This window comes from Pteropus alecto, unplaced genomic scaffold (genome assembly GCF_000325575.1).
Source record: "Pteropus alecto unplaced genomic scaffold, ASM32557v1 scaffold75, whole genome shotgun sequence".
Taxonomy (NCBI): Eukaryota; Metazoa; Chordata; class Mammalia; order Chiroptera; family Pteropodidae; genus Pteropus; species Pteropus alecto.
Genome location: NW_006440638.1, coordinates 388,212 through 394,882, shown reverse-complemented (window position 1 = coordinate 394,882; position 6,671 = coordinate 388,212). Strand labels below are relative to the sequence as shown.

At 50.0% G+C, this 6,671-nt stretch overlaps 1 pseudogene; it reads left to right on the top strand.

The window, feature by feature from the left end:
* The first annotated feature begins 1,088 nt into the window (after positions 1-1,088).
* LOC112484383 lies at positions 1,089-1,204 on the top strand (annotated as a pseudogene).
* Positions 1,205-6,671: the final 5,467 nt, after the last annotated feature.

Here is a 6,671-nt window from a genome sequence, read left to right as displayed (position 1 = left end):
GCGACTGAAGTAGATGGTGGAAAAGGCCGTTCCAGGCCTGTGCTAGGCCCTGGGGTACAACTGGGATTAGTGTGGACAGCCTGGGCCTCATGGAGCTGACATTCAGGCAGGGGAGAAACAAATAAAACAAGTAGATGAAGATGTCTTCAGACAGGGATAAAAGTGGGAGAGGTAATAGAGCCACAGAAAGGGGCCATGTGACCTGGAGTGATCAAGAAAGCCTTCTCTCAACTCTCATAAATGACGAGTGGATAAACTAAATGTGGCCTATACATATAATGAAAAGCTACACGGCCATAAAAAAAAAAAAAAAATGAAGTGCTGATGTGTACTATGACATGGATAAACCTTGAAAACATTGTGCTGAGTGAAATAAGCAAGTCTTAAAAGACCACAGGGTATATGTGAGTATCCACAGAGTTAAGTTCATAGAGAAAGTAAATTAGGACCAGGCACAGAGAGAATGAGAATGCTTGTTACAGGGTTTATTTTGGGGATGATCAAAATGTTCTAAATTGTGGTGTTTGTACCACTCTGTGAATATTCTGAAATCACTGAATTATACATATTAAATGGGTGAATTTTATGGAAAGTGAATTATATCTTCATAAAACAGCTTTTTTTAAAAAAGCAAAAAAGAAGAAAGAAAGAAAGAAAGAAAGAAAGAAAGAAAGAAAGAAAGAAAGAAAGAAAGAAAGAAAGAGAAAGAAAGAAAGAAAGAAAGAAAGAAGGAAAGAAAGAAAGAAGGAAAGAAAGAAAAAGAAAGAGAAAAAAGAAAAGAAAAGGCCTGTCTGAGAGAGAAGATAGCCTTGTGCTGAGAGTAGCAGGAAGGGGCAATCTTGTGAAGATCTGGGGAAGAGAGTTCCAAGCAGAGGAAAAAACAGGTACAAAGGCCCTGAGGCAGGAGAATGCCTAAAGAACATTGAGGAGTCTGGGTCGGGGTCAGGGAGGAACGTGTAGTCCCTGAGTTCAGCAAGGCCAGATCTTTTTGAGGACTTGAGAGTGTACTGGGGTGAGGGGAGAGGCAGGGCAGGGTTTTAAGCAGCATAATGACATGATGTTCTTTCTGTTTTAAAACAATCACTCAGGTCTACTGCCATGCCACCCTGAACATGCCCAATCCCGTCTGATCTCGGAAGCTAAAGGTTGGGCCTGGCTAGTACTTGGATGGGAGACCACCTAGGAAGACCAGGTGCTGTAGGCATAAAAAATAAAAAATAAGGGATTGTAAACTGACAAGGTCCTTGCAATCTGTGAGGTCAACCAAGGGTTGCCTCACATAAAAAAAAAAAAAAAAATCACTCAGGCTGCTATGAGGAAATGAGACCATGGAGCAGGAAGGGTAGAGGCTGAGGGCAGGGAGAGACCAGTCAGGAGGCAATGGGTGGCTACTGTCTAGAAGAGAGACAATGATTGATACTCAAAGGAGACAAGCTGGCAGATGGACAGACTGGCAGTGGGAATTCAGATGGGAGAGGAGGCTTCTTGGAAGAGGGGCCTAGGATGGCTTCCAGGAATGGGGAATGGGCCAGGCAGAGGGGCAGTGGTGAAAGGGCTCTCTGGGTAGCACCACCAGTGTGGAGATCTGAGCACATGGAGGCCTCTGAGCCTGGCCTGGCCATAAGGGGACCAGGCTGACTGCCGACCCCTCCACCCTGGGTCCAATTGGGCCGGAGCTGCTTTCAGAGTAAGTAGGGCAGCTTCTCTCCAGGGCCACCTTTGTCCTCCCTGCTGAGGCTGGCCCTCAGTGAGAGTGATAGTGCCTCAGTGGCCAGAGACCCAGTGTGGCCCAGTGCTCTGAACAAAGCAGCCTAGCAGAAACTCAGGTGGCCCGGAAACACGATCGGCCACAAGAGACTGGCCAGGGAGGGAGCTGCATTATTTATTGACTAGAGCCTCTGGGGCCTGCCTGTTGAGGCCATTCAGACTGGCCAGACCTCGAAGGAGCCCATGGGCAGTGTCCAGGGCCCAGTGGGAGGGCAGATGGGGCCCCAGGGTGCTTGACGCCCTCTCCCTGGGGCGTGGTTTCCTGGATGCTGGCTGAGCAGGGAGGAAGTCAGACATTAAGCCCTGCAGTGGGGAGGCCCACAGCTTGTCCCCAGGGTCCTTGGAGACAGGCAGGGTGCAGGGGCACCAGGAAGACCTCCACTCCATCCCCTGTGACACTGTGAGTACCAGCCACTTTGCCCAGGGGAGGGAGTGGGTATCAACCACCTGAGAAACATGTGAGGGACTGTTGATTGTCACGGCAGCCTGCCATGATTAGGGTCTCTGGGCTCTTGTCAGTATTTTTGTTGTTTCTTGGAACTGTTTTCTTCAACCTCTTCTCACTGTCCGGATGGCACACAGGCACACCCTGGGCTCAGGAACCCCAGGTGTTTCCCCACAGCTGCTTGGAAAGGCAGCCTCAGCTGCAAAGGGGAAGTTCTTTCATTCCCCTGGGCATTAGACCAGCCCTAAGCCCTGGTATGTGGACAGTCCAGGACCCCACCCTGCCCCAGGCTGGTTGGTTCTTTGCCTGACGACCTCACAACCACCCTAAGAAAGAGGAACTCTTGACAACCCCATTTACAGCTGAGTAAACTGAAGTCTACAGAGGTAACACAGTTGCCCAGGGTCCCTGGAGTGTGGTTGGCACAGTTTCCTTCTCCAACTGCTGCCTCCTTGCCTCCCTAAGCATAATCTCTGGGGAGCTCGGGAAGAGGGAGCAAAAGACTTCTTCAGGCTATGAAACCTACGGTTCCTTCTGTCTGTCAGTTCATCAGGGTTGACTTTGTGCTGAGAGGACATTGCCTGGGGCAGGTCTCCCCCTCAGTGTTCTCCAGGGCCATCTCCCCATCTGTGCAGTATCCTGATGGAGTTCCCATGACCCACTGACAACTTCGGCTTCTTTCTGAAATGATCCAGAGTAGAACCTTGAGGACCTATAAACCCCTAGGGCCTGGAGGGACTTAGGGGATGGTCTCTCGGTGGGTGGGCTTGGACACACAGAATGAGAGATTCAGTGAGGCACAGTCAATTGGGAACTCCCCTTGGATAAGATGGGGACCTGGGACCACTTGCCCTTCAGGGAGATTCTCCACTGAGTCCTGCTTCTCTATCTAACCTTCACAACAACCTGGAAAGGAGAATGACTACCACTACTGGTTATGTGGAAACCCAGGCCTAGAGATGTTAGGATGTCTGTGCAATGTCCCACAGTGGTTATAAGTTGGGGAGCTAGAGTTTGAACCTGGAGTGACTCTGAGCCCCTCAGTGCATCATGTGGCTTTTGTTTGGGATGAGTGTGGGGGGCAGGGGTGAGTGATCTTATGACTTCCCCATCACTGAATCTCAGTTTTTCCATCAGCAGTGGGTTGGACTCCAGTGCTAAGGGGGCTCTCTGCTGCACTGGCCCCTAAGATTGGAGTGGAATGGGGGGAGGCTCAGTGGCAGGAATGAGAGCTCCCAGGGCTGCTTTCTGAGCTTAGTCAGCAAAGGCATCCTCTGACCCAGATAGAATTCCCGATGACCCCAGTGAGCCAAAGGCTATAGGAGGATCCCAATGGTCAGGCAGCTCAGAGTCCAGGGCTCCAGCTTTCAGTTTACTTGTCTCCAGCAGCAACCTGCCTTTTTGGGCTCCAAGGCCCAAGCTGGGGAGCCTGGTCAGGTGGATGTCAGTGCCTTTTTTGAGGAGCCTAGGGGAAGGCTCATTTCAGTCCAGTGGGGCAGAGGACTCCCTGAGAACATAGCAGAAAGTTCGTGACCAAGAGCCAGGACAGCTGGGTTCTGGAGCAGACGCCTCTATTGGCTTACTGAGGGCCTCAGCCAAGCTCCTTTTCCTCCTGAGGCCTCATGTCCTAACCTGTGAATTGGCCAGGTGGAGTGAGGAGCCTTGGAGTACTCCGTGACTCCACTCAGGGTCAGGCACCTCCTTTATTCATGAATTCAATCATTCTACAAACATTTATTGAACACCTACTGTGTGCTGAGTACTGCATTGTCTCTGGGGACACAAAAGTGATAAGCAAACCAGATAAAAAGTCAGGAGAAGGGGGTAGACAGCGAGTGAGGGGGACTTGGTCAGACATGTTTTATATTTATAGGTACACATTGCCCATTAGACCAAAAAAAACAGCTAGCACACCAGATTCATGATGTCGTAGATATCAATGTTTAGGATGCAGAAAAGTTAAGTAATAGAAAAGAAGTTTGTGGATTTGAAGTTGATTTAGAGAGTAGATGGCAAGCAGAGAAGGCCAGAGTCCTGCTGGGGTTGCAGGATGCCTGGAGCTCTAAGCAGAAGCACAGTGAGCAGCTCTGAGCTGTGTTGTCTGCAGCAGGGAGAGAAATCCAGGCTTGGAGGACAGAAGTGGAAGCCGCTCCTTCCCTGAAATATCTGGAAGTCCCCAGACCAAGTAGCAATTATAATGAGACCCTTCTCAGCTTAGCTATGCTAAGAGAGATCCTTTATGCTCAGCATCACATTGGACTCTTTCTGACCCTCCAAGTGGGACATACTATGTAGACATTGATGTCAAACAAAACCCCGTTCAGGTCCTGCCTCTGCACTCCCATCTGCTAGGCTGGTAAAGTCACAGGCCTTCCCTGAGCCTCTACTCGCTCAAGTGTAATGGGCGATTGCTTTATGGTCACAAAATAAATTCTAGTTTGGCAGGCCCTCCTCCTGTTCTTACCCCTCCTTACCTTGAAAAGCCTGCACCTTTGGAAACATAAGGGGTTTCCTTGCACAGGAGGCTGCCTGTGCGTCCCTGAATACTTTCCAGATGACCCTTTCCTGGAGAATGCACCACCATCTCCCATAGGCCTGTTATCCTCATTCTATTTGGAGTCCCCTCTCCTGGGTTTAGAGTGAGCAGGGGCTGTGCAGGACCCCACCTCCACCATCAAACAGCTGGAGGAGTTAGGCCTTCAAGACCTCTTCCCAGCAGTGGAGTTACTACCAAGCTGGGAGTGTTGGCCAGGTATAGGCAGGGTGTGTGTGGAGCTCCGTGTGACTGCCAAGCTGAGGCAGCGGTCTGGTGAGCAGCCTCTGTAGACCATCATACAGATGAAGAGGGCAAGTGGGAGGGCAGGTGGGAGGGTCTATACTCCGGGTCCATTCACAGAGTCCTGAGTGGCCAGGCCAGCGTGAGGCACCCTGTGACCTTCACTAAAAGTGTGTGTGGAGTGGGGTGAGGTGATCATTAGCTCCATTTGATGGATGAACAAACCAATGCCCAGAAATCTATGTCAGTGCTGCTTCGGCTGCTTCTGGGAAAGAGGTGAGAAGAGTATGGTGGACAGAGTGGAGTGTCCAGTCTATACCCAGCTGTCAGCCTGGACTCTGGGGCATGATTAGGCTGCTGAAGCAGGTTGAGAGTCCAGACTTTGGTGTGAGTCCCAGCTCTGCTGCTTTCTCAGCCATGTGACCTTAGGTGTGTCAGGTCACCTTACCAAGCTCAGTTCCTTAGGACCTTTCTATTTGAAAGTGACAGAAAATCTAAATCAAACAGGCATACACAGAAAAACGACTTTGTTACTTTGTTACTTGGCTCATTGAACTGCAAAGTCTAGGGGATAAACTAGCTTTAGGAAGAACTGAATCCAGGGGTTCAACTTATGTAATAGGATTGGAATTTTCAGCTATTACCTCTGCTTTCTTCCTTACTGGCTTCACTTTGAGACAGATCTTCTCTTATGGGATCCCTGGCTCTGTGCCTGACATGGAGGAAGTGTTACCCAATTCTGCAACAGAGCCGCTTGGTGAGCGACATACTGTTTCTGTTTTGGGGATGATGACAGTGCTCTGGGAGAGATAGGACAAGAAAAGAAGAAGTTACCACACAGTGCTGAGATGGGGGTAAGCTCCAAAGCCCATGGAAGCCCAGAAGGGGAACGTCAGCACTCACATCCGGACGGGTTCTCCAAAGGCTTCCTGGTAGAGGAGGCAGCTGAGACTGATTTTGAGGGCAAAGGAGTTGCTTGGGGTATGAGATGCCAGGCAGCAGGGGCCGTGGGGTTCAGTCTGGGGCTCAGGTTGATTCAGTGCCCACCCACAATGGGTCTCACCTGGCTGTACAGGTCCTTAGAGTTCCCGGTGGGGCTCAGAGGTCAGGATAGGTGCCTGAGCAGGTGTAAGAGGGCAACTGGGTCTGCATGTAGGCGAACTATGGCCCCAACTTCTGGGCTGAGAGAACATGAAAGAATGAGCACTTAGTGAACACCTGCTGTGTGCCTGTAACTTTCCGTATGGTGTCTCACTCCAGTCTTACAATAACCCCTGAAGGTTCCTCATCCCCATTTTGCAGAGAATAAAGTAGGTGGCGAAACAGAAGGCCTTTTCTAAATAAATCAATCAAGCATATTTCCTTACAAACTTAGAATCAAACCAATGGGATGCACCCATTGGCCAGGCTCAGTGGCCTTGGATGTGCCTTCAAGAGGCTACTGCAATGCCACTCTTGGTAGGGACAATATGGGGAAGTCACTATATTCAAAACAGTTGTGTGTTGAAATACCTTCCCAGCAGACTAACCACCAAGACTTTGATCACACTGGCAACCGGAAGCAAACACAGTGAATCTGAAACCTGATGCCTGCAAAACAAGGGGTACATCATAGCCAGAGGCTGAGCATGAATTGTGAAGTTAAAGACTCCTGTGCAGAAGTGGGTATGGATGCCACCTTCT